The sequence below is a fragment of the Rhamphochromis longiceps genome, linkage group LG22 (genome assembly GCF_057381845.1).
Source record: "Rhamphochromis longiceps isolate RC_006_pf linkage group LG22, R_longiceps_female_GT1.1, whole genome shotgun sequence".
Lineage (NCBI taxonomy): Eukaryota > Metazoa > Chordata > Actinopteri > Cichliformes > Cichlidae > Rhamphochromis > Rhamphochromis longiceps.
In genome coordinates, this window is record NC_140577.1 from 1,297,309 (window position 1) to 1,307,664 (window position 10,356).

At 39.9% G+C, this 10,356-nt stretch overlaps 1 long non-coding RNA gene across 2 annotated transcripts; it reads right to left on the reverse strand.

Annotated features, from left to right (window-relative positions):
• Window positions 1-256: 256 nt before the first annotated feature.
• Window positions 257-2,920, reverse strand: LOC146643036 (uncharacterized). Of its 2 annotated transcripts, XR_014909258.1 has the most exons (5): window positions 2,902-2,920; window positions 2,418-2,481; window positions 1,889-2,041; window positions 1,438-1,527; window positions 257-863 (listed from the first exon to the last, which is right to left on the reverse strand). It is a non-coding gene; the product is annotated as an uncharacterized LOC146643036 (long non-coding RNA). The 2 variants fall into 2 exon arrangements; XR_014909257.1 differs by lacking the exon at window positions 2,902-2,920 and having other exon boundaries at window positions 2,418-2,548.
• Window positions 2,921-10,356: the final 7,436 nt, after the last annotated feature.

A 10,356-nucleotide genomic window follows, 5' to 3' on the forward strand; every position in this document is an offset into this window, starting at 1 on the left:
ACATTAAATTAGGTTACTGAATTGGCAAACACCTTCCTATTAACATTACCCATTTTACCCCAATAACTAAAGAAATTAGCACTTGCAGGTCAAAACCTTTATTCAAGAGATGCAAAAATAACATTGATACAGTGACTGTCAAAAATTACAGCACTGATCATACTGTGACATCTTGGTTCAAAACAGCACACTTAGAAATATTCAACGTTCTTTACTTCAACTGAATGAAACTGAAAATACCATTTCACACGGCCCATATGGGATATTTAGACTGCATAACTGTTCATGCTACATCTCTTCACTAGTAAAAGAAAGAAAAAATACAAAGAGAAATTTAAAAATGCTGCCAAACAGAAAACTTGTACAGAGTAAAAGGAAAAACAAACAACAACAACAACAAAAAAAAAACGGCTCGTCCTCATGGCAGTTGCAGTGTATATAAAAATGAACCCTGCGATCTGTTCCTGGAATTGAGCTTCAAAAATGCAGCAGAACAAGTGTGAGATTTAAATGTCTTCTCACCTAGAGCTGGTCACCTCACATGCATAACAGTGAGCTTTCGTTGCAGGAGCAGTTTTGTCTTAGTTGTGAACTTTTCTTGAGAGCTGAGTTGCTTCCAACTCCATTACCACCCTTTGAATCACCTCAAAAGTGTAGCAGAGTTGTGATGGGTAACTCATATTGAAGGAATAAAAAAGGTCCAAACAGCATGGCTACTGCAAAGGTCACGTTATCCAGATCTTGAAGAACTACTATACCCTCGATGATGATGCCAACATCAGAAAAGTCATTGCCTGGTGCATCCTCTGGAGACAGATGTTCATTGTGGTTTTCTCAATCTGTGCAGTGGCCTCAGTCAAGTCCTGGTTAAACACAAAACATTTTTTTAAGATTCCCTTTTAAACTCATCTCTTTTGAATCTACCAGTTCTAATGTTAGAGTAATTTAAACCAATGCAAGCAACATAGTAAATAGCTATAGCCAAAGAGTGGCCTGCCATGCTGCCATTCATGGTCTAACAGAGTTTCTAAGAGAGGGTGAAAAACATAATTTTACATTAGTTTTTGTTAGAAAGACACCGGCCCATCAGAAATCCAGGTTTTGTCACTCAGAAGATGTTAGAATTTAGACTTTCAGCCCCACAATTTGGTTAGCTGTTGGTCTTTTTTTTTTTTTCAAACAAAAGCTAATGTAAATATTGGTGGGATTTTCCTTTGTTCACTAGAATGACAAATTTAAAGTTTTTTCACACTGATGTGACCCCTAATACAGGGGTGGGGCCTCAAGGGCCGGTGGCCGAGTTCACTACTAGGCCTCATGTGAACTTCAAATTATTAAAGAGGACTACTGGTCCTAACCAGTCCAATGAGGATCAAGTGGATAACTAAATGCATTTTTAAATGTTGCAAAGCCACAATCTACTCATAAAACACTCACCATGAACTCCTGCACCAAGATGTTGCAATTGTCTTTCACACAGATGCGGAGCACTTTGATGAGGGACTCCCTTCGAGCATTAATGTCATCCTAAAGTATTATAACAAAGAAAACAGAGATTTGTGAACTTTTCAGTAGCACAGAAGAAAATGATCCCAGACAAAAACTTAAACCAGTCAACATGCAACACCAGCATCTACAAAGCAATATCAAAAGTTCCTGTTTGACATCAACTTTATGGATATATAGTTTCCAGAACATTTATTTTTTTAAAAAGATCAATTTTTCTCAGTGGGCCAGTAAATGCATGACGAAAATTATGGCATCCTTTCGGTGGAATCAGTACTCACAGGTAATAGTTGACTGTTTCAATGGATGCAGCATAAAAATCTTTTACTGACCTAATGCAATACATATACACTTTGTAGTTAAAGAATTTTAAAGTTCTTACTGTCATTATGGCAGCTACATCCTTTAGCTTTGTGCCCTGTTCCCCCGATCACTTTGCAAACACTTTCAGCAGACTGTCAGAGAGAAACTCAGCTCCGTCAGAAACCTTGACTGTAAAGGCATGGTTGGGATGCACTGGAATGCTGCATTTCATCTGAAATGACATAAAATTATTTTGAAATAACAGCAGGCACTGTGCTTGGTTAATAATCAGTAATGTTTTGTTGAATAAAAACTGTGTTTCCAGATCTTATGGGATTAAAAAAATCCAAAGATGTTTATTTCTGATTTGCAACCCAAGAACCCACAAGTTACAACCTCATTTTAGTTCAAGTGTGCATTAATGTGAGTCCAGTAATCACCTTTCTGACAATACATACAGGTATAAGTTAAACCTATGGCAGATTTTGGATTTCTCAGTTGTATTAATAGGGTGGTCTATTTGAGTATGCATGCACCTAATAATTATAAAAAACCTATTATAATTAAGTTACAGAAACCTTAAGCGAAAATAGAATATACTTTCTTACCATAACACCTTGAACCCACAATCCATCAGCTGACTCCTGGTGAAATGCAGAATAGATGTGGTCTCTCAATGTGCATCAACAAAAACAAAAACAAAAACAAAAGGACAGCAGGTGAGGGCAGGAGGGGTAGGGATGTAAGCTAGCATAATACCGCTGATGATATTAGCTAAAGCTGTTCAATGTCCAAAATCTCACTAACACCACGGTGCAGTAAATACACAATGTAACTGAAGAGTCAGTTGACAAATCTATTCACACAGAAAACCAAATTATGTTATGAGTGCCTCGCAATTAGGTTTAATGTGATATTACGGCTCTTGTGCCAAAGACAAATTCAAATGAAAAAGCGCCAATTCTTTGACAACAGATAAAACAGCAAATAAGCTAACGGCTCTTTTTTAGCATGTTACATGGCGGCACTTTAGACGTTTAACTACATTTGGCTGAAATATGGTAAACATTAATTCAAAAAATCAAGACATACCAAAAAACGTAGAGTTGGCTGCTTGACTTGACTGAGATGGATGCATTTTTTAAACCACGATCCAAAGCCCGCGAGATGAAATCACGCGTGGTTTCACGAGATTTAACGTTGCTATCTTATTGACTTACTTCACCTGAACATGATATGAACAATTTAATACACCCTTTCTGCATATCATGTAGTTTTTACACTATATAGTTACATTTATCTTTAAAACATGAGGCAATTGTGTTAAATACATGCAAGATGCTTACATAAATCCAAGAGATGGCCAGTCCCTTTTTTTCAGTGTAGCTGTGTAAATTACAAATATCTGCTTGGTTTATCAAGATATCGCATATTTGCAAAAGCGCTCCGACATTTTCGGAGACATCTGTGACCCACCAGCTCGATAGCTGACCGGGAGGTCAAGGGTCACTAGAGCAGAGAGAGCAGTGGACCCCCGGCTTCATCGTTTTCAGACCCACCGCTGTCTTCCACTACTCAGGTTAAACATGACATATAAGTCACTTGGATAATTGAAAAATGTTATTGTTTGGCTTTTTTCTGTTGTATTTGTTCGTGAGTAAATCGGTTTGGCTGAGAACAAAGTTATTCGATTATTAGATTAAATCAAACTTTATTAATCCATCGGGTGGGTTCCTCCGGGGTTTTCACACAGCTGAATAAACGTCAAACTGAAAACTGATTAAACAGAAGTGTGAGAGAGTTGAGAATTTACACCAGTGTTATATTTTAGATATCAAGGAGCAGACGGCTGAGTTTATTAAACTCCACCGACACAGCGGTGACGCAGATCTGAAGGCTGGACCGTCCCATTTCACAGCCTCGTACCTCCAGCCTTCTCGGTCTTTGAAGGACCCGGCCCACGTAGACCGCGAAGGTCCTCCGAAGGATGCAGCCGACGTTTTGGGACACGGCTCATGTTCAGTGTGTTTAGTTTTTCCCTGAGGCGTCTTGATCATTTGTGTCAGCTGTGCCTCCCCAGGTGTTCCCACTGCCCTCATCACCCTTCTGTGTATTTAAGTCCTTTGTCGTCCTCGTTCAGTGTCGGGTCGCCTGTTTCTCCACGTCGAGTCACGTCAGGGTGCAGAGTTTTGTTGCAGCTGTTCAGGTTAGGGTTCATGCTCATGTTTGGATTATTTCTCGCCTACGTTTTGCACGTGCCTGTTCAGTTTCATGTTGGTATTTGGCCAAATAAACAGCTCACTTTTCAAAGTCAGCAGAGAAATCAACTTTCTTTCTAAAACATTCACTGGATATTTTCAGAGTTATAATATCAGGTAACAGTTAGATGATCAAAACTGTCATATGATTTGTAAAATAAAAAATAAACATGCAAAAGACTTAAATATATAAAATCTAAAGAAATGAAGATTTACTGATAGAAAATACAATCATTCACACAGTCCTGTCACTGTAAATATGATCATTTAAACAAAATAATGCAGCTGTTATTTAAAGTGCACAACATGCCTGATATAACTGTTGTTAAATATCTATTTTATGTTTTTACAGCAGCTTTAAAAATTGCTTTTACAGGTGTCTCTCAGGTGAGCCGTGCAGGTGGTGGCTGCTATTTGCAGATGCTTTATCCAGTGGTTCTAATGGTCTGTGACGGAGCTGTGGATAAAGAAAATACAACAATAACAACAGGAGTGTTTGTATATTTACATACAAATAAATACGTACATGTAAAATATATGTGTATGTAGAGCGTGATTATATATTATATTGGATATTTTTATGTTGTATTGGTGAAGTTGTGATATATTTGGGCTTTATGTTGACTTTGAAGATGAAAATGTTGTTGTTTAACATTGGTGTCGTCACACTGTGTCAAGCCTGTGTGACTTTTCTATTTTTTCTTATATTCTACTTTCTCTGTTTTAATCCTCAATGATAAATGTTTTTGGAGCCTCAATAAATCATTAATTTCAATAAATAAATAAATAAATGGAAGAGAGCGAGTCAGGAAAACCTGCATATAAAAGAAAAACAAAGACTAACTGCAGAAATCGTAAGATGACGCGAAACTATGTTCGTTTAAATGCTTAAACATTTAAACTTATCACTTTATAAAATAATAAATAATGAATAAAATCCACGTCTCAGTGGGAACTATAGCAACACTGTAATGCAGTGCAAGGTAGTCAAAGTATTTCTCACCATTTTCAGCCTTTAACCTGACGTCATCTATTATGTAATGATAGACGTGCTCTTTTCTTTCACTTCCTGCCAAAGTGAACAAAACCTGAATGTTAGTGATCGACTCCAAGAGAGGCGTGAGCGAGAGGACAGAGGAGGGAATCTGGACACATCATCGCAGCTTCTATGTGTGCAAACGAAGCATTGAAAAGGTGTTTTAATTACATATCCTAATAATATTCTCTCTGTCAGCAGTCTTAAATAATCAGGCCCCATCTTATCTTAATGTCCTTGTAGTACCATATCACCCTATTAGAGCACTTCGCTCTCGCTCTGCAGGCCTACTTGTTGTTCCTAGAGTATTTAAAAGTAGAATGGGAGGCAGAGCCTTCAGTTTTCAGGCCCCTCTTCTGTGGAACCAGCTTCCAGTTTGGATTCAGGAGACAGACACTATCTCTACTTTCAAGATTAGGCTTCAAACTTTCCTTTTTGCTAAAGCATATAGTTAGGGCTGGACCAGGTGACCCTGAATCCTCCCTTAGTTATGCTGCAATAGACGTAGGCTGCCGGGGGATTCCCATGATGCACTGGGTGTTTCTTCTTCACTATGTGTTAACAGACCTCTCTGCATTGAATCATATCTGTTATTAACCTCTGTCTCTCTTCCACAGCATGTCTTTATCCTGTCTTCCTTCTCTCACCCCAACCAATCACAGCAGATGGCCCCGCCCCTCCCTGAGCCTGGTTCTGCTGGAGGTTTCTTCCTGTTAAAAGGGAGTTTTTCCTTCCCACTGTCACTAAAGTGCTGCTCACAGGGGGTCATATGATTGTTGGGTTTTCTCTGTATGTATTATTGTAGGGTCTACCTTACAGTACAAAGCAGTTTGTTGTGATTTGGCTCTGTATAAATAAAACTGAATTAAAGAAGTACGTGTTACATTCTGTGAAATAATTGTGTTTATCACTGGATCTAAAAATTCTCCCGTTCGTGTGTCTCAGGCTTTCTTCACCTTGTTTGTTGGACCCGCTCCTCGCTGGGTAAAAAACAGATGCAACGATGATGATGATGATGATGCAGATGAATGAAGCAGCTGTTCCATAAATCAACCCAAGAAGCAGCTGCTGGTCTTCAGAGGAAAGGAAGAGAAAACAAAAGAGCATTTTTAAAAGTGATGAACTGTCGAGAGCTGAGACCCAGTCTGTGGTGGGACAGTCAAGCTTGTACACGTCATCATCATAACTTAACTTTAGATTTTGGTTTTCAGAGAAATACTCTAACGTGTATTGTTCTATATTATCACAGCGTGTGACAGCTTTAGTTACAAATTAAGATCAAACAGATTAAAATCTCTGACATCATTCTCTTTGAACTGGGCATAAAACAGCTGGTGTTGTGGTGGCAGAGACTCGCTTTACTCTGATTATGTTTAATAATCTGTGAAACTTTGTGATTTCAGTGATACCTGAGTTTGTGGGTGGTGCTGATGCTGCGTTTGCTGGAAAGGGTGTAGAAGCTGATTGTCCTGTAAAATGATGAGATTAATCAAGTTAACTGAATTCACTCATGTTACTTAATCTTGGTTAAACTTTGACCCTGATGTGCCATCTATGTGCAGGACTGTTATTTAACCCATTAAAGTGATGGAGGTGTGCGCTCGTGCTGTTTAATTCCCACAGGCCCTGAAGAGAACCTGATCTTTGAAAACAGACACAAACAGAACAACAGTGACAAAGTGTGACGTTACCTGGAGAGATCACCGTCAGCTGCACCGCTGGTTTGTTATTACACAGGTATCTCCCAGAGTCTGACGCAGCAGGCCTCAGGATGATCAGCCACTTATCAGCTGATGACATGAATCGTGTGTCATCGATGAGTCTTCTCTCGCTGTTACCATCAGCGGTGAGTATGTCAACTATCCTTCCTTTGTTCTCTCTGCTCCACGTCACCTTACCCTCCACAGGGAGAGGACAGCGCAGGGTGACGGACTCCTTGTTTCTGATGATATCATGTTTGATTCCTGCAAGAGACATATATACATTATATATACTGTATATATGTACCTACACTGGCTCTTGCTTTGTCTTGAAAGATGCTTTTAAAACAACTGTGTGATCCCGAAGTTAAACCCAAACTCGACTTTGACCCTGAACACATCTCTACTGAGCTTAATAGATTTTCTTTTCCAGTCAAATATCTCAAATATTCCCAAGGTGTAAATGGGTTTGAAGTCTGCTGTATTTCATGTTGAGATCAACATATACAAATACACCGGTTAATACTGACATGTAAAAAACGGCTGCTGGATTATCTGAATGAAACTCTGAGATGTTCTTACCTGCTGTGATGTTACAGCCCAGAAAAAAGGCAAAGAGGCAGCAGCAGATATTCACTCTCATCATGGTCCCGACTCGGACATCTGCAGAAGGTTGACCGGCATTTATCTCTGCTGGAAGAGGAACTCAGCTGATCCTCCCGTACAGGCCAGCCTTCTTTTTGTGGTTGATGAGCACTGATGAAGTTCCTGTTAGAGCTCAGTATGAAATCATATTTCTCATCATGTAAGACCTACATCCAAGGACGCTTCCATTTTTAGTTTCCTGACCACTGACTCGTAACAAAGGGAGTTTTTAGAAAAAGCTGTTTATGGAAAAACTGAAGAAATGACTGTGATGACAATCTAAACATAGAAAGTTAAAGGAAATAAATGAAAACACATTTTGTGTCACACCAACATCAAGTTAAGACAGTAATCGGTGGAAAAACGTGTCACTGCGGCGCCATAGCGAGGCTCGTCACGAATGACTGAGCTGTTATCATGTAGCATCATCATGACTTTGAAGTCTGATCTCAGAGAGCTTTTAACAAAGTTTCAGAGCATCGTGACAACAAACACTTTGAATACTGTAAATTTGTTCAAGGATCTTTGTTTCTGAGCCTCGTATGGAGCCACAGTGGAGACACTGGCTGATACAGCATGTGACTGTCCAGAGTTTCACTGGACAGAAGACTTTCTCTGATGGGAAGCAGATCGGCTGAGATGCATAAGAAAAAGGCGATGAAAACCAAAAAGCAAATACAAAACACTGAGAGGGCAGCGCAGTAAGTGACTAGCTGAAGATAACTTTGAAGTGACTGTGAGAAAAACTGACGGACTGAAACTTCCCCTACAACGAGCGAGGATGAGTCAATGAACCGAGGCAGATATTTACAGGAGGATGATTTGAGCACATCACCCCTGTATGTGGCTACCTTGTCAGGTTCGAGCAGATTTTAAGGTCACCTACAAGGCTATAAACGGACTGACACCTTCATACCTCTCTGATCTTTTGCACCCTTATGCTCCATCCCGTGCGCTCCGATCTCAGGACTCTGGCCTTGTAAAGGTTCCTACAGCCAGAAAAAAACGTGTTTTTCTTTTCGTGCGCCTTATTTGTGGAACAGCCTCCCTCCAGATATCAGGCAGGCTGCTCTGTGGAGCTTTTTAAAGCCAAGTTGAAGACCCACTTGTTCACCCGGTCTTACATGTCTTAATTCTTTGCCTTTTAGTTTTTTTGATTTTTATCGTTTTTAACTTTTATTATGTTTAAACTTGTTATTGTGTTTTAACTTGTATTGCTTTGCATCACTTTTATTTATTTGTCTCTTTATTTTCAAATAGCTGTACAGCACTTTGTCTGAAAGCGCTTTATAAACAAAGTTATTATGATTATTATTACACGTGGTGGGCTGAGTCATAACTGAATCAAAACAGACATGGAGACATGACAGGACAGACGAGACGCTGATGACACATAGAGGTAGTGGACACAGAGGAGACAAACATGAACCAAAAGCTGAAAGTTACAAACCCAAAAATAAGAGTGTCAGTATACAAACACCTGCCAGTTAGTCGAATTACCCACAGTGATAATACAGCTGCATTTTCCAGGCATTCATCATATCTGTGTGTGTGATGACATCACATGTGAATTAACAATAACCAATGTTTAAAAAACTGATGATCCCAACATGCGACTTTAACCCTAATATAACCCTTATTTTCATACTTCACCAAACGTCTTCACAACCCTCGTCCACATTTCTAGTGTTGCTTTGCCGTTGCTAACTCCCAGTAAGGGTGCTAATTGACCCACACAGCAAAATTGATATGGCCCGGATCTGACCCAGACAAGGTGCTTACACATGGCCCACATACTGCAACGAATGACGGCCCTTTGGTGGCCCAGGTCTGGTTTGCCAGATGTGGCCCACACCTGCGCCAGCACAATGCCAGTTGCAGACACAGTGGTGGCCCTGTGCTGGTGATCCACAGACAGAGCTTCGTGTTTTCCTCTGTGACTGAAGTGAAAACAGTGAATGTTCATGTGAAAATGTGACAAAGATAAATTTAATAAAGTGACTGAAACATGAAGCTAATTATATCCACATGTGATAGGATGTGAATTCTTCATGTCAAGAATAACAAAGAGAATGTGATGAAGTGAGGGGGAACCACGAGCACCAGGGTCAACAGGGGAACCGTTAACAGGTGGGACTGATGCTACTGATATTCTTCTTACAGGTCAGCAGGGAGAACATCTGGATGGTTTAGTTAGTTCTGGGCGCGTTCCCTCACCACCAGAACCCTGCATCATCTACTGGGTAAGACTCATAGGATCAGGGACTAGGACCTCTTTATCAGTTATACACTTAACTATTAGCTACTAAAACAGGTCTTTAGACCGGACACCCACTTAGTCCAGACAGGAACCTCAAAGGTTAAATCATGTGATATGATGATATGATCACATGATACACGATGGCTGCATTCCAGCAAAGTCCCCTCTTTGGATTTGAGTACATTATATATTTAATCTGTTTACATAGAGAGACCAATGTCTGGCTGGTTTATGGCCTCCAGAGTAGCACTAGCTGAGTTAGCATTCAAGCTAAAAACAATCCCATCATTTGATTTTCTTAAGAAAGTGAAAATAAAGGCAGACAAAGTGTTTGTGATGCAGAAAAAATGTATTTATTTCTTCTCTTTCAACAAAATAGCATGAAGATGATTCGTGGATTACTTAAATGAAAACCAGTGAACTGAAAAAGCCAAATTAGCTGAAGTGTCCAGGAAGAGGCAGAAACTGTAGAGCCGAGCAGGACGTCCATCACAACCCTGCGAGGAAACACCAGAGGACAGCAAGCATCAGTTTACAGGAAGCTCACAGAAACATCACTGCCGTCCAGCACAGGTGAAGCTGCGTTCTTGCTGTTTCTCAGGTGTGTCTGTGACAGATGTGACATATCTATGCTGGTTACAACATAAC